Consider the following 23,001-nt stretch of genomic DNA (forward strand, 5'->3'; position numbering starts at 1 on the left):
CGAATCCAAGAAGGGATTCGCCAAGGTTTCATGGGGCAAACATGCCCCAACCACCTGAGGTGCCTTTGACTAAGGAGCGAGAATAAGCTTTTGATGCCAGCACGTACGCTGAAGGGCCTCTGTATTTTTCACTTTGTCCTGCCATTTAACGTGCATGATACGTCCGAGGCAGCTGACATGGAAGGTGTTTAGCCACTTTTCTTGGTCGGCGTACGTTTTCCAGGACTTACTTTCGTGCAGGAGCTTGGCCATGACTGTGACAGATTTTACAATCCTGATGCTTATATGCTTGTCCTGTGAAAGGGGACAAGAGACATATAGTCGGTCCAAGGTAGGTGAGGAGTCCACCATAACCAGACGAGTGTGTGCTGTTGATATACATATCTGGAGGACAGTCGGTGTCTTGAGTCTATCAGGATTTCTGACTGTCTCAAAGTCTGATGGATGGTCCAAACCCCTTACATGCACAAGACAGGCAGCTGTTATGTATGACTAGGTCTTGTACTCCCACTTCTTGAGAGGCAGGGGCGACATCGTTTCCGTAAAACATTTCACGAATGAGAACAATCCTGACCGTGGAACAGTCTTGGGGAGCCTATCTTCTGCAGGAGGCTAAAGAGTGCACTCCTGCTGACCAAGTCAATGGCTCTTGTCAGGAGGAAAAGTCCAATAATAATTATAAAGGAAGTTAATAATTAAATCAATTTTTTTGAAAAAAAATACGGAGAAATCACTTTTTAATTCAAATAATACTTTAAAGTCGTTTCACTGGAAAAGTATGGTTGCACAGAAATAAAAAAAAGGATCAAAACTCCCGAAATCATAGCCCAAACCTTGAATGGTTTAATTCTAAAGTAAGCGGTTAATGACGAAATCTATCAACCATCTGACCATCTTAGACATGACTTGACCTCGAACTAAAAATGGAGTGATTAAAAGAAATCATTCTCACTGAAATCCCCTTACATGAGCTCCAATACATAACAACAACCTTATTAGGGACAGCACTTCTTCAAGGTTCAATAGTCTCGGAAGTAGTTTTTTTTATTTCTTAATATGGCGTTTAGTGGTCATGTTGGATTATTTTGACCTGGAGATGATCCTACATTGCAAAATTATGAACAGAAATTGAATAAACATACCAAATAACTCACGAAAAGAGGGATATTATTCATGATTCTGGGACAAAAACTTGAGAATTAATAAAAGAAATGAGTATCTTACTGAAATCCCTTCTAACACGTATAAGCCTCAGACAGTAATTTTTCAAGATGGCGGTTGGCGGCCATCTTGGATTTTATCTGAAGATTATCCTTTGTGCAAAATAACTACATGAATTGAATCAACATACCTAATGACTCATGAATAGAGTTATTATGCATGATTCTGGGGCAAAGGGTTCAAAAATTGATATTTCAAGATGGTGTCATATGGCGGCCATCTTGGATTTGACCTGAAGATGACATTATATTGCAAAATAGAAAGCAGAAATGGATTCTGCACACCCCAAAACCCCTAAGTAGAGGTATTACTCGTCATTCTTGGGCAAGGGGAACAAAAGTCAATTTTTCAAGATTGCATATGGCGGCCATCTTGGATTTGACCTGAAGATGACCTTATATTGCAAAAATGATTACAGAAATCAGTTCTACACATCTCTAAACCCCTAAAACAAGTCATTACTCATCATTTTGTGGACAGGGGTTCAAAAGTTAGGTTTTCAAGATGGCATCTGGCGGCCATTTTGGATTTATGCAAATTAGCAAAATTGCCCAAACGGCAACTTTTGGCAACCAAGCTGAATTTGTTCTAGGACCCCTTAGGAACACGAATCAAGAAAAAAACTTCATCGGAAAGAACATTTCTAGGTTGGTGTATTGAGCCTATGAGACTGTCAAATCGACTATTTTACAGTGTGTGCGATATGATAAAACGGAAACACAGTCAAAAGGCGGGGAATGATGATTTTCTGTGCACTGTATTTGTTTTCTGTGACACAATTCTGCGGAAGTGAAAAATTGCGAACTTGATACTTATGAACGCATTTTGCTAAATTCAAGTAATGCACATTGTATTTACCCAACACGAGTTTGAAATCATTGCTTCGGGTCATCTCGACCAGTCAATACAAGTGACACAAATTGTGACAATATGAAAATCGAGGATTGTCCGCTCGCTTCCTAAACTGCCAAGAGCTTTAGTTCTTAATCCACGACACTCCCAGTCCCACCCATTGCCCTGACGTATCTCTTCCATAAAAACATTAAAGCAATAGCCCAAGAAATAAAAATAAAATAATTTATCCTCTTATTGAAACCTTTATTTACAATTCATTTTAAAAGATTAAAAGTGATTCCTACCCACTATGGCTTATGATATTCCCAATATGCATGGCACGGCAAACTCATTTGCATATCAATTTCATAACTTTCTTATTTTACATCTGGGGCCCGTAACACAAAGGTTAGGGATCGATCGCGAATTTCAAAGCACAATTCTGATTGGTTCATAGTAAGTCTACGTAGCGAAATGCGCATGCAACGAGGATCTTGATTGGTCATTTTATTAAGCGATTAATCGCTTGTGTTACGGCGCCCTGGGGAGCGTTTCATCAACAATTTTGTCCGACGAGTTGTCAGATCTGACAACTTTCCTTGAATCTGATTGGCTGAGAGGTATTGTTACTATGGTAACTGTCGGATGAAACAGAACTTGTCGGATAAAACGTCCGACAAGTCCTTTCATGAAACGCTCCCCTGATTTTGATGAATTTTTCAGTGTTATAGGCCTACTTTGATTCTTCTCTTTTTATTCACATCAGTTTTTGTTTTGTTCTGTGTTGGACTTGACATTTAATTATACAAGATAATCTTTATCTTGTGGATCTATATCGAAATGATATCATCAAGGAGGGACCTAGTCATGCTACACATCAAAAACTGTGGTGTTAACCGGTGTACATAGAGGACCACACCAGTTATTTTACACCGGTGTTAAATCGGTGGTGTTAGTTTTACACCTATGGGTGTTATTACACCACATTTTGTTGTTACATTTACACTCTTTGATGATATGTTTAATCTCTAGGGTGTAATTTTAACACCTCAGGGTGTGGTTCTCTATTAACACCAAATGGTGTCAGTTTTAACACCGCATTTTTTACAGTGTAGTGAGAGCCTGCGTGAAATAAAATCATTTTCAGACAAGGGTTGAAAGGGAGGCAAACCACTTTATAATGAAATAGAAATTGTCTTCTTGTATAATGATATTCCTTGCCATTTTTTCCCTGGATATCATTGCTATCGCATGACCTCGAGCCCGGGGATATTTTCATACCCTTTGTCATGAATCTAGGTGAGCGCTACAACCCTTTCACGATCGATCGTTTTGCATAAGAAGTTCGTTCTCTGCCCTTCTTCAAAACCATTCCATTTCTTATGTCACTTAATATTTTCCATGGCCAGTCAATGTTTCCCAATGAACTTCCGTTTACGTTTCTTTTTCTGCTCACCTCCTTCTTCATCTCGATATTGCGCACTAGTCTGCAGGCACATACCCTGATTGAAACTTTGGTCAGCAAGCTGTCTCCACGCAAAGACTGTACACACAAAACTTGCTGAGGGCCTTCAGTACACAAGGCAAGAGTAGGCTGTACATTCAGGCCCCTAACTCGGGAGAAGGGTTTGCAGAGCAGACTAATCGCGCACAGTGGCGCATAAGGATAGCGATGTAAAGACAGGTGTATACATGTAGATGTACAGAACAGATATAGATGGATGGATGGATGGATGGATGGATAGATAGATAGGTCGAGAGATAGACAGATAGATAGATAGATATAGATGGATGGATATATGGATACATAGACAGATATAGATATAGTATAATAAAGATAGATGGATAGATAGATAGATAGATAGATAGATAGATATAGATGGATAAGAGAGAACGGGTGAACCTCGCAGTTTTCACACAATGTCACACATTACGTCTACAATGTGTTCAGGGTGTGTTCACAGTGTGCTTAAAGTGTGTATATATTGTGTTCATGGTGTGTTTAAGGTGTATTCACTTGAAACGTGTTCACGATATTTCGCTAGCTTCACACAATGCTCACATTACGTCCACACTGTGATTACATTATGTATACAATGTGTTCAGGCTGTGTTCACAGCATGCTTAAAGTGTGTTCAAAATGTGTTCATATTGTGTTCAAGGTGTGTTCACAACTTGAAGTGTGTTCACAATGTTTCGCTAGTTCCACAGTGTCACACAGTGCTCACAATATGTCCTAAGTGTAAGTAAATTATGTCTACAATGTGTTCAGGGTATGTTCACAGTGTGCTTAAAGTGTGTTCATATTGTGCTCATGGTGTGTTCAAGGTGTGTTCACAACTTAATGTGTGTTCACAATGTCTCGCTGGTTTCACAGTGTCACACGGAGCTCAGGGAATGTCCACAGTGTGATAAGTGTCCACAATGTGTTCACAGTGTGCTTAAAGTGTGTTCAAAATGTGTTTACACTGTGGTGATGGTCTGATCAAAGTGTGTCCACAACTCGAAGTGTGTTCAAAGTGTGTAAATAGTGTTTTCACGGTGCATGTTCAAACATGGATCTACTATCCATCGTTTAAAGTAGAGATCACAGTGTGTTTAAAGTGTGTCCATAGTATGTTGAGGGTGTGCTCAGACTGAGTGTGTCCATCTGTTATTTTCAAAGTTTGTTCAAAGTACGTTCACAAAATTTTCACATTGTAGACAGACTGTGGACTATGTGGAGATATCATTTTAACTGTAGCATGAAAATAATTTAACACGGTTAACACCGAGAGCTGCCTATCCGCTGGCCTACATGTATGTGAAAACAGTATATATTTGCTGTCTTGAGTTGAAAGCACCAGCAGAGAATTCTGGAGATTTTATAATAGTTGAGAACTCTCGGGGAAAAAATCGACAAAATAAAGAAAAGGTGCGCGCACGAAGCGCATTATAAAGAATAGATTTCTATGTGAAGCAACGTGAATGCTCTCAGCTTCCCCAAAATGTCTGTAGTGTCAATATCTGACTTACGCCCTCTCGCGTTTGATACAATACAATCCCATCTTCTGACTGAGAATTTTGATTGTGTTAAAATATGGAGAGTGAACGAAAAGTTTAAAAGCATGAGGAAAGGATGCAATATAGACTGAATTCCATCGAATCATTGATTTCAGCATTCTTTATTTCGGAGCCCGATCAATTCAATTCATTTCATTTCTTTTTTGACATTTAATCTCCATGTACATGTAGGTCCTATATATTTTCAAGGAGCTTCCAACACAGCTCCTTGATATTTTCAAAGATTGTTCAAAGAATGGTTTATCTCTGAATTTCGTCATTTCGAAATAAATATTTAGCCATTGACCCCTTTCAAAAAGTGCAAAAGTTTTCGAGTTTTCTGAACGCTTTCACCTAGCAACCCACTGTAATGGAGTTTGAAAATGTAAGGGCAACTTGACTGTGGGTAGGAAGGTGAATTGCCAATTCGTCCACTCGCCACATGGTCTACCTTCTTTTCGTCAAATGCCATTCCGTCCATCAATATTTCGTCTACCAACCATTTTGGGCCAATCATCACTTCGTCGAATCACCAGTTGGTCTATGACCATTTCGTCTCATAACCAGTTGGTCTAATATTCGTTATATTTTCATTAATTTTGCCGTATTAACACTTAGTCTAATTAGACCAAAATGGTATATGGACAAAATGGCTATTGGACCAACTGGCTTTTAGACGAAATGGTAATTTAGGTTACATTAGGTATATTATCAATAAGAAATTGATATGCGACTAATGTCTAAACTTAAAAATCAGGTAGTCGGTTAATATTGTAAATATAGTTCATACACAGTTGATTTAACAATATAGGCTACGTGGTGTTGGACCAAGTGGATATTAGACGAAATGTGTATAACTACAGTGGAAAAAAAAATAGTAACCTACGTCAATCAGGCATGCATGTAGATCCGCGTAAAATTCATACAGCAATATTTATGAATCTTGCTGCTGCATTGCCACGAGATGTTGGCAAGTAGAGACATTATTAGACCATGGCTGAATCAAATTAGACCAAACAGTTAGTAGACGAGCTGATTGTAGACGAACTCGGAATGGGATGAGACGGGACGGAGAGTAGACGAAACGGGAGTAGCCCAAGTGGCTATTTACCATGAGTAAGGGATTCCTATCGGAAGCGTGCAGGGGATGGATAGAGGGATAACTCCGATCCCTGGAAATTACTCCCGGATCAAGGGACAACGAAAACTTCCCCTTCGGCAAACTTAACCTAATTCACTTGAGCTGTAACGAAGGTTTCTGTTGCGTCTTCGCAGTCAATAAGGAGCAGCGCTTTTCAGTGATCAATCTATTTTGTAGATTCAATCTGGGCCCAGTCTTCATCAATTCTAACTAAAATTGTCATTGATATCAATTTGAATTTAAAATCTATCGCAATTTGGGTTTGATTTGGACCAATCTACCACGCCCCATATAGCGTGAAGGGTGCAGAGCGCACATACGGCGAATAAAGAAGGGGGTGCAGCACCCCCCCCCCCTAGAAAAAATGTTAGTTTAAAAGGCACACTCGTTATTTCAGTAACTCCTTGGTAAGTTGGCATTAACTCATTATTGTTTTGGGTTCGTTTCGGTACAAAGTGTAATATAACATGAACACAAGTAGGGGAAATGGCCCTTAGATCCGCCCCCCCCCCCCCCCTTTCCCGTGGACACCGAATCACCGATCCAGTACCTGGTGTTTCCGACAGGTTCCAAACAATCCCCATCCCTGAAAGCATGGACCTACCAAAGACGACACCCTGTCTTCTTACTGCATCGACTGCTATTCCCGCCAAATCCATGTATATTATCTCATTCAATAACCAGGTCCGATACAAACAAAATATGCAAAAAAAAAGAATTAAAATAAAGTTAGACTTGCTCTAAATGACTGTGTATGACTTTGCCATTTCATCGTCTGGTCGAAGGCAGACTAATTAACAAAAAATATAGCAAATGAGTCACGTGACTGAGTCTGAGGTTACTCGGAAACCTGCGGTCTGCGGATAGGACGAAATGACCGAGTTTTCGCGGGAAAACTTCATGGCGTTGTGAGTAAATACTTCCCTGTTTGTGGCGAGCGACGAGACTTGTTATAGTTTCGGTTTCAAGTTGCTAAGGAACTAGCTTTTTATATATATATTTGCTTCGGGACTTCGATCCATTCTTCATTATGATCGCATTTCGAACATGAACTTGCTTGGCATCACGGTGGATGCTTCCGTTTACCCCCCCCCCCCCTCTCTCTCTTTACAAAAGGGAGGGGCCATCAAATAAACAACCAATTATGATGTTTAGGTCTATATAGATATATACGATATCAAAATACCAATCATTGAATTCAAAGGACAATGATAAAACATTTTGTGGATTAATACAATATGATGCATCAATTTTCAGGTCTCCCCCCCCCCCCCCCCCTTATTCATTGTTATGTGACTCTGTGGGGGTTGCAATTCATCATTACTCAAGACTTTTGAACATCTTTAATTATACTTCACAAAAATTTAAACATCAATTAATCGCCATAATGATGATGATATGACGACGATGAGTCAATGATAATAATGGTGTTGATTTAACGATAGTGATGAGGGAGGATGACGGTGATGGCAATAAAAAATGGGGTCTGAGAATGAAACTAGCAGTCTATGGCGCCATGCCATCTTTGTGCATTCCAGCAGCTTGCCTCAAAAAAACAGGGGGGGGGGACTAGATCCCAAGAAATATTTGATATCAATACATCACACTCACTGACATCAAGTCAGACAGCACCATGAATTTACAGGCAAATTTATTAGGGAAAATAATAATTCATAGAGTTAATTAATTGATCAGGAGTGAGGCAGAAAACATCGAGTTGTACCACATGTGGATCCTACATGGCTGTACGAAGACCACTGATCTCTCTCAGTGACGAAGACTCGGACAGACACGATGATGAGAACCCACTGATAGAGGGCGCACTGCTAATGAGGAAGGTTTGGAAACATGAAGTTTCGATTATCGGTTCTGTTTTAATTTTTGTTCATCTGTTGTTGTTCATCTGCTGTTGTTTTTCTTGAATGGGAGGTAATCTATCTCGTTTTACTTTTTTTTCCGATCAGAAGCATGACAAAAATCGTTAACCAAACCCCTAATACCTCATCTATTTGGGTATATTTCCAATTGGCCTAATGCCAATACGTCCAGTTACCAACTCGTCTGCTATCATTTGGTCCACCGTCAGTTCGCCCACTATCCAAATGGTCTAACTGCCATTCGTCCACTCACATGTCGATATAATTGGACCAAGTGTTAACTGGGCGAAATGAATAAAAAGGAGATGTGTAATATATTAAATGGTTAAGAGACGAAATTGTCATTGCTGGACCAAATGGTTGTTGGACGGAATGTTGATGGACGGAATGGCATTAGACTAGATGAAGGTATAGAGTTAGTCTGCTGGGCAAACCCTTCACTCGAAATAAGGGTCTGAATGTGCAGCCTACTCATGCCTTGTGTACTGAAGGCTCGGAGCAGAAAGTTCTGTGTGTGCTAGTCTTTGCGTGGAGGCACACTTTTTGATCAAAGTTCCAATGAGGGTTTGTGCCTGCAGACTAGTTTCGAGTAGACCATGTGATGGGAGGGTCGGTTACAATCGACGAATTTGCCATTTACCTTTCTTTGACGTCTGGTCTCATAAAGTCATCCGCTTATTTAACACATTATCACTAATTTTGCCTCGAAGCTCTTTAAACCAGCTCCCTGGTGATGGATCGAGTTTGGAACGAAGCGAATGAAGGTACCTGGGGACCGTAACGCAAAGATTAGCGATCAATGAACCGACCAATCAAGATCTTTGTTGCACGCGCATAACCAATCAGAAGTGTTCTTTCATGTTTGCTATTCGTCGCAAGGCTTTGTGTAACGGGTACCTACCTGGAGAGGTTCCACAAGTTCCGATGCCATGAAACATTGAGAAGAAGATGAAAGGGGATTTCCCGTGCAGGTGCATAATTTCAAAAGATCGCTTATCGATGATTACATCAATCATCGGCTCATATTATCGGAAACCCGGTGGAGGAGCCAGAAAAGATCGAATAATGTGGAAAGTATATGTAGGGAGATGCCCAGAGTTTCCAACCCAATTGGACCAAAAATCCTACCATTTTCTCTAAAAATATCCTATTTTCAATACAAAAATCATATTCCTGCCTTAGACAGTACGTCAACAACTTTCAGCACCCCTCGGCCTCGCAGACCCACCCCCCCCCCCAAAAAAAAAAAAACATTTTGTAGGCCTGCCTGATGTATGCAGGCAATTTTTGTTCTGATTGCCAGGTATCTGTGCTAATCCCTGACATTATCTATTGAGAGTGGGTTTCCGGGAAATCACAAAATGCCATCAAAGTGTCGGGCCGAGGGTAGTCTGCAGACACAGTCCCTGATTGAAACTTTGATCAACAAGTGTGTTTCCACGCAAAGACTAGCACATACAAAACTTGCTGTTTCAAGGCATTCAGTACACAAGGCATGAGTAGGCTGCAATTCAGACCCTTGTTTGTTGTTTGTTTTTATTTCCGAAACCAGATTTAAAAAAATATACAATATACAAGAGAGATACATACAATAACGGAGGATCACCCAATTCAGCTGTATTTACAAAATACTGCTGTTCTTCCTTGGGGTCCTACAACTCGAGTGACGGGTTTGCGCAGCAGAATAGACCGAGGGTCACACCATGCCCATTCCACAGCCAGAGATTAAAGGTATTGTTTAACTTTGTGAGCAGTCGATTTAAAAAATTCTCAAACCAAGATGAAACATGTGTGCAAGTGCATGTATTAGAACTAATAAACCCTGAAAACAACCATTATTGAGAATGAAAAGGTAAAACTACAAGGCAAACCCTGATTTTGTAAATAGGTGTCTTATAGACGCCTAAATACTACACATAAGTGTATGGGATGAAATTAAGATAGTGTTTCCGGTCACTTTATATTTCAATCTTTGAAGCACTAAATAATTGTTTTCAAACGCAATTTTTTCTGGGCTTCATTTTTGTAACATATCACAGACACAGGTGACAAGTGTGACCTTCTACCTCAGATTTTTTAAAAGTCAAACCAATGTTAACCGATCACTTTAATCTATTTCCATAATATTTTATGAGACTCAACATCATGACGATTGACAGACGTATTGAAATAACTGAGTTGCATAACGGGTCCATCAACAGAAAAACTTGTTGACCATCTCTCAACGTCTATTTGTAAGCCCAACTTGCAGAGTAAAGACGTCCCCATATTAGGGGAAAATAAGCATAAGCCTAATGGTTTCCAACCATGGATATCTACACCCGCTTAAACCTCCTTGCTTGTACTGATAACTGTGTACAGCAAATTAATCGAAAATAAACTCGAGCAGAAGCCCGCATAGGGCCTAATAAAAAAATACATAACTAAATAATATAGGAAATTAAAAAAAATACAGAATTAAATATTTAAATAAATAAGAGATAAATAAAAGAAAAAAAATCAAATGTTTAGGCCTACACGATTCAAAAAGTAAACATTGTGAAGACATCCGAGGGGAAACTCCGACGTTACATAGCGGCGCACACACACTAAACAAAGTGACAGGCGCCTAATCTTTCAATTGAAAATCCAAACTAAACCAAAGATTTGGTAGGGAGGCATTTCATGTACAGAATAGGACCATTGTTTCTTGGTCTTTCTTTGTGGCTTTGTCGCCCTTACCGTCACAATTTCCAATCTGCAAGGAGAAAGAGACGTTCGACCGCCCAGGAACGAGTCTATTCAATTAAACGTCTCCAGCTATTTACAATTACACTATACAATGGGGTGTACACAGAAGCAAGGGAGAGGCGTCATTGAAAAGAAAAGAAGGATTTAGAGGACAGGGCTTTGTGTCCTCAACTTTTACGGAGATTGTTGAAATAATCATATCAGGGATCACATCGAAAACGAAAGAGTTCGACTCTGTTTGATCGTTGACCAAAATAGTCTGGGGAAACAGACCCCCAAAAGACTCTCAAGCTCACTCTTTGACAGACTATACTTGGGGTATAGTATACCTTGGTATACCAGTTCCTCCAATGAATTTGAACGCAGTACTGCCAGTACATGTCTCATTTTCTCGCAAAAACTAGGATTTCACAGTGATCCGATCGATGGATGCCTTTTTTTAATAGAACGGCATGGGTCACCAATCAGTCGAGTCTTGCATGCAGTATACATCGACGCCAAAGACGCCTTCATCCACGAAGTCATCCCTGTTCCACGTTCGTCTTTTAAAATTCTGCACGCCACAGCTAATGATGTACTGGGATCTCATAAAAGGGTCTGATTCCGAAGACTTTGCCCATAGGTGAGGTTATGGGGTTGGAATGCAAGATTGGGGTTTTTCTCCGAACATCAGTCGCACCTTTGTCTACCCCGGACAAGTGGCAGGATCGTGAATAGGTCACATTGTTGGGGCAGGGCGGTGACCCAAATGGCAGACGCCCCTCCAGTTGAGATCGCGGCCCACTTATCAAAAGCCAGCTTGATGTCCCATTTTATCCCGATTGTCTGTAGGGATATATCGGTGAAAAGAAGTCGATGGGTTGTGAAAGGATCATTCTTGAATAAATGGCAATTTCGAAATGGCCTTTACGGCTAATGTTTCTTTCCTTCTCGCGCGAGGTAAGATCGATAAAATGACATTGATTGTACTGAAATGTTGATGAAAACTGAGGATATTCAATAAACCCTGAAAATGTGAATAAATGAAATGACAAAACATACCAATCTGGGAGTCAATTCCAGGCCAACCAACACCAGACTCCTGAGTTAGAGGCGAAACTGACTCCAAACAGTCAAAGGCTGTTCGCTATTCCTGAAACCTTGCCCAAGACTGGACACACATTGCAACTTCAACATGTTCAAGGAATACTTTGTTGATACTAGGTTACCAGGAACGAAACATCCATGATGAATTTTTAATCACCGCAAACACAGGCACATCCGAATGAGGAAAATCCAAATACTTGTTTTCTGCCATTATTGTACCACTCTCAAACATTACGGGTTCACTGACACAACTAACAGATCACACACACCGACAGTTGACTGGATGCCTAAAGAACCATTCAAACTAATTACCCACGTGAAATGGTAATCATCGAATAATCAATACGACTATATACCCGAACTGGGCACGAAGAATAAACGGCGAAGGTCGGTCAGTCACGAAGAACATAACATGCGACGTCTTCAATTAAAAGAGTTCCATTGACATTTCGAAGGCACCACCCAATCACAATAGAACTGGGAACTCCTCAAAACAAAATATGGCGAAGGAAACTGAAACGCATTAAACTTTTCTTAATACGAGGGGAAAATCAAATTAGTTACATCCAATAATGTGAAAGGATACTGACAAAGGTATTAGCTATTTAACCTTATGCGTCTTTCGTAGTGAATGTATGACAGGTAAACGAGGACAGACAAAAAGGAACATTATTGGTTTTGGTTCCAAGTATACATGTAGCACTAACTAATGAAAATTAAAATTAAAAACCTGATGGAAAACATATTATACTCGTAAAATGAACTCAATTTCAGAGAAAAGAAACAAATTATACCATGTGGCGTTTTTTTATTGTTTTCTTCTTTCATTTTCAGTCATTCGATGAAGGATGTTCGATAATCAGTTTATAGTTGACGGCCTTCAGTAGGTTCAGTAAATACCGACTCAGTATTACTGAGCACTTGTCGAATTGAAGGACGGTTTTAATTTCCATTCTGGGAAATTTCATATGAATAATAAATTAATAATGAAATAACATAGAATGAAAGTGCAGCGAGAAATACGAATGTTATATTAAAAAGAAAAAAAATCAGGTATTGGATAAAAAAATAAGTTGTGGACTTATTAAAAGCTCCCGCTCCACGTTTGTGGATTTCGGATTAATTTTTATATTAAAAACATAGACTCCAACTAATTGCGTTTTTAATTTGCGATTAACAGACACACTCCTAACAATTGAATTGTAAAAAAGGAAAAGGATATAAAAACTATTTTAATATTAAAACAGACAACATGCACTGTTTTAGTCCCTACTCCAAAATATAATTAAAGAAAGAATGATTATCAAGAAAACACAAAAGCCGGTAGCGATCAAATTTATAGATATCGGATTTGTAAGCGAATTCAGATAATTATACTATGAATGACTATGTCCTTGCTTGTATTAAACAAAAATTGAAATTACGGGAATACTTTGGAGCCACTTCAATTAACACCCCAAGGTTGATTTGTCACACTGACACTGGTGACATTCTGATTAACAAAACAGAGTATTCAATTATGTGCATGCATTCATATGGTTTGACAGAATTATCAAATTGAAAACATTCACATTAATTTTGTGTATCCACTATCAAATTTTAAGACTCAAGGTAAATCCGGGAATAAAATGGATTTCTAACTGAATGAAATATCTATTTCATTATGACTTGAATTTATCCCCAATATGAATTTGAGTAAAAGTGTACACATACATATTCATGCATGCGTTTCAGGAAAATAAAAAAGGCGATTAGAATTCAGAAAAGGAATTAACAAGGATAATCAATTCAATAAGAGCTCGAAAACACTACACAGTGGCCTCTGATACAGATGTAATAAAAAAGTTATGTTATATCAATTACGAAATATATAAGTTCAGGAGAAAGTAGGTTTTTGAAAGGTTATAAAGATTTCGAAAAACAGAGAAATATGACTCACCATGTTTGATATTTTTTTTCTTTTGTCAGATCGCAAGTAAGGGTTCAATTATCGGGATGATTCCCAATGATCTCCATTTTGAATCCACAATTCCGTATCGATGATGCCTAAAGACGTATAGTCCTCATAGGTGACCTCCAATGTGATAGTTTTTACTAGTGACTGATGGATCGTTGGATATCAAAACTATCCTCATGTCCGATAGATTTTACCCGTTGTGCCTCTGGATCATGGCTGTATAGCTGCAGACAAGTGGAAAAGGAAAAGAGCGAAACCGCAAATGAATTAAAGAGACTTAAGACAGAATTATCATGGATAAAAAATGAATACCATTCTTCCTTGTGTGTATAGGACCAACGCTTAACCTGTGGAAATAATAATTTTAATATGTATTTTTTAAATTGAATTACAATATTGATCAGATTATTTATCTCATCTGCAATAAATGAGATGGACAAACACAATGTGTCAGATAATTTCTTGAACTCGCATCAGATAATATTTTTTTATCATATATATGATACATAATATACATATCCATTATTGATCTTTTGATTTCGAAACAGTGACGAAAAAAAACGAGGTCACGTACGCATCCAATACGCAAGAGGCACCAGGCTCGTTGCAAAAAAAAGAAAATCAGTATCGTATCGGCAGAGGATGAATTGCAAAATGGAAAGGCACGCGAAGATGATTCGGAGCGAGTGCTTCCAGATATGAATTCATCTTGGCAGATTTATCCAGGATAAAGTTTGCGATTTCCCAGATAATGCTAATCAAATTGGCGGCTTAAGCTCTTCAATTACATCTCTTGAAGGTCCGCCCAGAGTCGGCTAGCAGTACCGTTAGATCGCGGCGTCTTCCAGATTTCGCCGTATCCAATTAAACGCGCTATGCATGGCAGATTTAGGCAAATTTAAGGAGACGGATTTGCATAATGTCTTCCCATAAGCCCATATGACCCATGGGGAAAAGTACATTTCCACTCTACATCCTCGCCTCTTTGCAAATTAGGAATGTTTGGATATTACTTTACCCAAAACTCATATCTCAATTAGGACTGCGCTGAAATGGGAGGAGAAATAAAGCGAAATAATAAAACGGCGAAAACGGAAACCGAGTTTGTTTCTTTGTTGAAGTAATCACGCAAAGTGATCCACTTTAACAAATCAAGCCGGTGAAGGCGTTATTTCGAAAACGGTTTAATGCACTCTGCGTGCTTTGTTTTTCTTCATAATGAATACAATGCTATTCCCTGAACAATGTAAATGTGATTCATAACAGAGATATGAGACGATATATTTGCAAGAGGACAAAGAAACGTAAACTGGGTTAACTTTCCGACCATATGCCGATTTAAAAAAATGAGGGTCTACACATAAAGGCAACACGAAAGAATAAAAACATGGATGCACCTCCCTTTCATTCCTCCTATCATAATCACAATATTAAATGTTATATTCTGTGATGTTCTCTCTTTATTTTACCGTTTTCATTGGTAGTCACTTTTCGCCAAAAATACACGGTCAAATTTCCACCTTCGTCATGTTCGTTGACTTCTAACATGTCTAAGCACGTCAAACTCGAGATTCACTAATTTCCATAAATTATGATTGCTCAGTTTCAGATTTATGATGTAATTGTGTAGGTTACTCCACGAGAAATTTGTTAAAAAATAAAAGTTGTGATGTTTCGAAGAACGTTTCCAATGATAATTATTGGTCTCCTAGGAGGAGAGATATTGAGAAAAGTTGCAAATGCAAATGATTTGCCAAAAACACGGTAAAGAGAGATGTATTCCATAAAGAGGGAAATGAAACGGAGAGGCGAAGAGATATCGACAAGAAAATAGGACAGTTCGGTAATGACGTAATTTGGCTAGTCTCAAAGGAGAATCTGACGTCGCTACTCGACAACAGGTTCACGAACGGTCATAGGCTACAAACGCATGATTATAGCCTGTGAGATAGACAATTTCTATGCGAGTAGGACGGTCTTACCCCCCAAAAAAATAAATAAATAAATAAACATATAAATAAATAAATAAAAAAGATAAATGAATAAATAAAATGAAATAAAAAAATAACCAATGGGAAGTCCATGAAGAAGTTCACAAAGGGGGATTTCCCTATAATTTCGTGTAATTTATTTTTTTAATGAAAATATTCGCCATTTGCCTGGTAACTTTTTTGTAAGCATTGTCGTTTTTTTACAGAATGGTGCTGTACGATAACTCCAAAATGTCTTTTGGCAATGTATTTATCTGCCACACTCGACAAAGGTGAGGGATATGGCTATCCAGCAGGAATTTATTCACTGAAAATTATGTTGAAAGGCCTCATTGGCAGCTATGCTACAGCAGGTGTAATACGGAGCGCAATGAATGTCACACATGACCGCTTATAAGTACATCCCATTATCCTATATGCATTACACAAACACAATAATTTTAGAAGGAAAAAAAATAACATAAAAGGCCAAAAGTAATATTGACCACCATGGACTGCATTTTTTCATTAGTATAGCTTCCTTCCTTAAAAAAATCTTCGTTCTGGTAAATTCAGCCCAAAAAACTTTGATTATTAAGATTTATAATCATAAATAATGTGTCTACACTGTGTGTCCTATAGAACGGTGATGTGGATAAAATGACACTTTTTTGTCTTAATACCCCCTACCTGGGAATAAAATGGAATAACGAATACAATGAAAACTTCTTAAATCGTACCGCAAGTCAGTTTCACTGTCAACTGAACAAAGTACTAAATTGTGCCTCTCTCTGGCTGAAGTCGTGCTTGCCAATTAAAATCACTTCAAAAATCGCTATATACAAAAAAAAAACAATAGCACGTTGTTTAAACTGTTTTGTAATTGTTTAAACTTTTTAAACAACTTGTTTAAAAAGTTAAAACAGACGTTTTAAAAGTCTATACATTTGTTTAAAAAGTTTAAATAGTTGTTTAAAAGGTTTAAACAGTAGTTGTTAGAGTGACGGGCTTAAACGTGCTTAAAATTTTAAACAGCGTTTTTAAAGTGTATGATTAAGCTCTACTGTTCTTGTATATTGAAGATGATGCAACATCGAAATGTAAGGATGCTCCAGATGTCGATGGCTTCATATCTTACGTAGATCTCGCACTTGATTACAAAATGCATCGATTTGAAATCAGGGTCGGGTGACAATTACATGTACACAGCCTTGGGGCATTGTTTCGAAAATCGCGACCCTGACTATAACACAGACAAGGGAGAAAGTAGTCTACACGTAGAGTGCGAATACAAGCACACAATTTTGCATTTTAGCAAATCAACGTGTCGCAGGTTTGGAGGTTCAGCTATCAGTTTTTGCCTTTTAATTTTCAGCTTGTTCTATCTTTCCTCTGTACAAAAAATATGGGAGCTCTTTCTATTTCTGCTTTTTTTTCAGCAATCTTGAGCTTTTTCAGCCCTGTTTTAAGTGTGATCACTAACGAACCTCTTCATATGGACGTTAGTAGTTGTTTCTTTGGAAAACCCTACACTCACTCATTGTAAAATTATGGTACGCACACCTGGACACTAGTCCTCTCACACAAGAACTGTGGTGTTAACCGGTGTACGTAGAGGACCGCATTAGTTATTTTACTAAATTGACGGTGTTAGTTTAACACCTATCTGTACTATTACACCACCTTTGGTTGTTACATTTACACTCCTTGGTGTCATGTGAAATCTCTAGGGTGGAATTTAACACCTCAGGGTGTGGTCCTATATTAACAGCAACTGGTGTCAGTTTTAACACCACAGTTTTTACAGTGCACTTTTAGTAAGAGGAGAAAGTGAGAGGACTGGTGTGTAATAGGTGAGTATACCATAAACAATGAGTGAGTGTAGCTAGGGTTTTCCACAGGAATTACTTACGTCCAGATCTAGACTATCACGAACATGGTCTTGGGTGGAAACTACACTCGACACCCTTTGTCTGTGTCTAATCATGGTACATGTATGTCCATGGTCGGATCTAGTGTGCAGACACACAGACCCTAACTTAACTTTGATCATCAATTTGGTCTCTACACAAAGACAAGCACATAAAAAAAAGTTTCAATTCAGGACGACCTTCAGTACGCAAGGCATTATAGGCTGCACATTCAGACCCGTAAGTCGAGTGAAGGGTTTGCACAGCAGAGTAGGCGGGTCAGCCCCAGTACGCAAATGGATCAAGTCTCTTTATTCCAATTCCCTGCTCATACTATAGCAGCATACGTGAACAAAGGGGTGTGCGAGAGGAGACTATAGGGAGATAACGCCAAGAAGCGTCAATGCTTCATACAAGATGCATCTCATGATGCAAAAGAAAACGAGGCCGCTGAATCCTTGAACTTAGGTCACGTAATAATTATAGACTGCCCTGGGCGACACGCGTCAATGTGATTAGCAGAGGCATAGCATCCGAACGATTGCATCCGATCACTGCAACCCAGAGACGAGGTACTACTCTAGGAATCTACTATCACGTGACTTCAATGGGATGACGTAGTTCTTGGGACCGCCGCCTGTCGTTAGTCTGAATATGCAGACTGAGGTCCCTGTCAATGACTTACCTGAAACAGCAAGTTGTATCTGTGCTAGTCTTGTATGAGAACCCACTTGCTGATCACAGTTTCAATGGGATACGTTCTGTAGACTAGCCTGTCGTCGTGCGAGTGTCTCTTCCTTGAGACTATTAAGCAGAAAATACCATGACAACCAAAGCAAGTTTGTGCTCAAGACGTTGGGCATTGTCAGATGTGAAAGAGTCCAAGTGTATGATGAGAGTATGGAACGGTAGACTAAACGATGACGTGTGGGGTCCTGTACGTTTCAATCCATTCCCTGGCTGATCTCGAAGTTCAAAAGAGCGGTCAGACATTGCAGTGAGAATTCGCCAAGTCCGTCTATGGGGAATCATGATCATCAATTACCAATCATAATGTACATAAACCAGCGTCATCAGAGAGCATTTTAGATGAGTCTATTGCGTAAGTGGCGATGATCAGATGATTGCTACCTACGTAGATGGGCAGACCAAATAAATGGTCTTCTCTCAAATCATTATCTTTTTTAATCTGATAAGGTTTTGATTCGTTTTATTAGATTACACGTATGTCTTGTCTTCTATCATCTATACTATCAGCATCAATTACCATTAATACATTGTATAGGATGTTTTTATTATTATTATTAATATCAGCAACTGTTACTGTACTCGTCGCCAAATGTTATGTGTCTTGTCTTTTCACGTTAACATATATGCACAAACACCTCCCCCCCCCCCCCCCATAAACACCTACACACACCTTTCTGATTTCTAAGGCCCATTCCGTCAATATTGTGGGTACATGTAGAACCCACACCCCTCGATCATATGAGGTGAGGTGGCGAATGTCTCTCAAAGACCGAATGACGCGCACCGCATTGACGTTTCACACACACATCCATCCAGAAAACATTTTATGATTACGTAGTATACTAATTTGACTCGACAGTCCTCTCCAACGTGACACACTGCATTAAAAGGCCAATTTCGACAGACTGATACATGTAGGCCTATATATAGACACACAATCTTATCTTTCTTTTTTAACACAATTGACGCATGTCTGCGTAGTTAAATCGTGAGGGAATTGATGGTCGAGGGTCCTTGGATTGAGGGGGGGGGGGGGGTTAAAGCGAAGCCTCCAAAAGTTGAATACATTTTTTAAAATCAACAACAATTAATTTATGCCATTCAGTTTTATTTCAACAATGACTTAAATCTACGCATAATCTTAATAGAATTCTATGATTATTTAATTATAATCATTAATAAATTTGCTTCGAGGCCCTATTTATTTATTTATGTATGTATGTATTTATTCATTTATTTAATGAGTGCCACCGATGAAGTGGAATAGAGCATAGAGGAGCACATTTATTAAAAAATCAGTCAATGCAACAACCCATTCTTCACGCTAAACTTGTTCGTGATTGATTACATGTCAAAACCACACAAAAAATATAAACAAATCAATCCCTCTGGAAAGTGTAAAGACAGAGAGAGGTCTACATTGCAGATGCACACGACTAGTATATATATAAATTATAGTGTTGATTGTTATTAATTAGTGTAACACAAACCATTGAATATTTGCAGTGGTATAACGAGCCAAAAAATTTAAGGGGGCTAGATATGGCGTATCGGGCAAATTTTTAAGTCGTGAGAAAGCAAAGTGAGCGAGCCAAAATTTCAAATTTGCATTACAATAATCCAATTTTTCGATAGATTTTGACACAATAGTCAGAAAATAAAATTTCACCCTTTCTTTCCTTTCTCTTTTTTACTTCTTCTTTGTAGTAAGTTTTCTTGGGGGGAGTCGCCCCCAAGCCCCCTCCTTTCATCTGTACACCACTGAATTAATGGGCGCAACGTCAAAATGATAAATGATAGAAAGATGCACAAGGGATACAAAAAGGAGGAAATATGTGGCAAATGTAGGTCATTCGGTCCGGAATTGGGCGTGTAGATGAAAATCACAGGTCCTCCGGAGTTCAGTGGTCATTTGCATTCGATTCAATTTCAAAGAACAGTGAGCGCCTCCAGCGAACGCCCTTGACCGCTTCGCCGATGACATGGATTACAGGTACCCCCTACTCTTTTACGTGTATCTAACACCCACCCCCACTCCCACCCCCCCCCCAACATGTCTCTCATTCGTCCAACCATAATTTACTGCTGTTAGAACGAACGATATAGATTTGACACAGATTAATTACAATGATCCAATTCCCAGTCATTCGTTTGCCCCTGCATTTAATTACTTAAACAGCAGTGGTAGTCCGACTTTAATCGCCGTCGCTGTATATTGTGTAGAGGATGTCAAGATTACACATTATATATACTGTACGACGAGATTGCCATGGATCTATCACGGTCGGAATTAGTTAACAGAAAACATCATCAGGGATTCATACAAATTTATAAAACTACTTTAATTGCAGTTCAGAGATCCTCGTAATAAATAGCACCCCCAACCCCGCTTTTTATAAATGAATGACGAGACGAATTTCTCTAAAATGATTAAATGAGAACACACACACACATAGCCAGAAGATACCCTCAAAATCAAAACAGATTTATCCATAAGTCATAAATAAACATTGATTATTGAAACATACCACTCGCAAGGGAATTATGCAAATAAACTATAGCGCGTGAAAATACGGATGAAAAGAGATCAAATGCAAAAAAAAAAAAATCTGCAGATTTCTGTACAAGTAAATTTGACATTGTCAATGACATGCACAATGATGTCTGTATTGAAGTTTTCGACGAGTCACGTCGGAAAGGGGTTATATTTACATGCACGAATCCCGTATGTTCTCAGGGCGTGTCTCGTAAATCAGCTGTTATTATGAGGAGCTGTTGACAGATGTTTCGGGTGATAGATTGTCTGAAGCACCGTCAGATCGTGACGCAGCCCATTTTGACAGTAACTCTCCCCCCAAAAAAATCTTTCTTTGCTGTATTATACCGGGTATCCGGGATGTGCCCCCATTATAGGGGGTTAAAGTCATAAACTGTACTTAAAGCCAAGGGATAGGCGCCAGGCTAAAAATGTTTATATCTTATATTTATAAAATTCACAAAGCAAAATGTTGAAAATTTGATCAAAATCGGATAACAAATAACAAAGTTATTGAATTTAAAAGATTTGCATTATTCCGTTGAAAAAGTTCTTAGTATGTCTTCATAAATATACACTAGGCAGGCTGATGATGTCATATCCCCACTTGTTATCTTGTATTTCATCATATGAAATTAGGTTTATTTAAAAAAAATTCTACCAAGAACTAAAACAATGGGATTGACAACTGATTAAGTGCATTAGTTATTTGCTGCAACTTATTTAATCATAAAGGAGACACATCATAAACATATTTATGAAGAAATTAAACAATTATGATATCATGTAATAACATAAGGAAAAGGAAAGTGGGAATGTGACATCATCAGCCAACCTAATGAATATTCATGATGACATGCCAAGAACCGTTTCATCGGAATAATGCAAATATTTAAAATGTAATAACTCCCTTGTTTGTAATCCGATTTTAATGAAATTTTCAGCATTTTTGCTCTGTGAATTTTACTCTATTTATTAAGATATATATTTTTTCAGTCCGGACCATCCCTTTTAAAGCGATGCCATCCTCAGTCACGTGTCAATACTTTATCGGCCTCCATGTATTAATGACAAAAGGTGAAAAGACACATTTCTTTAAGTCTCCTCCTCGTTCTTCTTGTCTTATTTTTCCTTACTTTTCATTATTTTTCTTTCTTTCTTTATTTATTTATTTCTTTTTTGTTTCTTTTTATATACTTCCTCTTCTTCCCCTCCACCGTTTTCTCCTCCTCATTCCCAAAATCTATTACTATTATTATCATTATAACTATTATTATTATTATCATGTTGTCACTATCATTATTATTATTATCATCATCATTGTTGTAGTAGTTATATCATGATAATTCCTCTTTCGAAAATGAACATTCACCTTGAAAAAGGATATTATTATTCTCATGAAAAGTAAAAAAAAAATATATCCGACATGTGACATGAAAGATGCGGGTATTGGTTGCGCAGTTCTGATGTAGACTTTGTTTACATCTTTTATTTACGTCACTCTGATATGCAGGAATTGACGGATTTTGTTTGAGGGAGGGCTGGGGGCGGGGCATTTGACAAGCCCCCCCCCCCCCTAGGAAAAACACATACAAATTATGATAGAATATAAAGAAAAAAAACGTCTTTCAGAGCAGGGTTAATGTTCAGTGTTTAAACTTGTATCAAAAACGTCATGTGTATTCGTGATAGCCAGAATTTTTCGTGTAGTATTTCATAAGCAATATAATTTTGTAAAGGGGGGCGGTTACCTTTTCTGTTTAAAATAAAATGATTCGGTCCAATGGCATGCATGATAAGCGGGGTCCATTCGTTACTTTTTCTAGATCAGTGGATCATGGGCGAGAACCACGTCCACTTAAGTACCGTGAATAAAAGTACCGTCATTTTTTCATGAAAGTCACATTATGTATGTAATATCATAATTATCTACCAATACATGAGTTG

At 38.4% G+C, this 23,001-nt stretch overlaps 1 protein-coding gene across 3 annotated transcripts in view; it reads right to left on the bottom strand.

The window, feature by feature from the left end:
* LOC121420028 (serine/arginine repetitive matrix protein 1-like) overlaps window positions 1–23,001 on the bottom strand; it is a 64,412-nt gene that overhangs the window by 37,712 nt on the left and 3,699 nt on the right. For 2 of the 3 annotated variants that reach the window (XM_041614554.1, XM_041614550.1), the window contains exon 2: window positions 13,871–14,112. The gene's annotated coding sequence lies outside the window, so the exon portion shown is untranslated. The other variant, XM_041614552.1, reaches the window with a different exon arrangement.

Source organism: Lytechinus variegatus, chromosome 8 (assembly GCF_018143015.1).
Source record: "Lytechinus variegatus isolate NC3 chromosome 8, Lvar_3.0, whole genome shotgun sequence".
Taxonomy (NCBI): Eukaryota; Metazoa; Echinodermata; class Echinoidea; order Temnopleuroida; family Toxopneustidae; genus Lytechinus; species Lytechinus variegatus.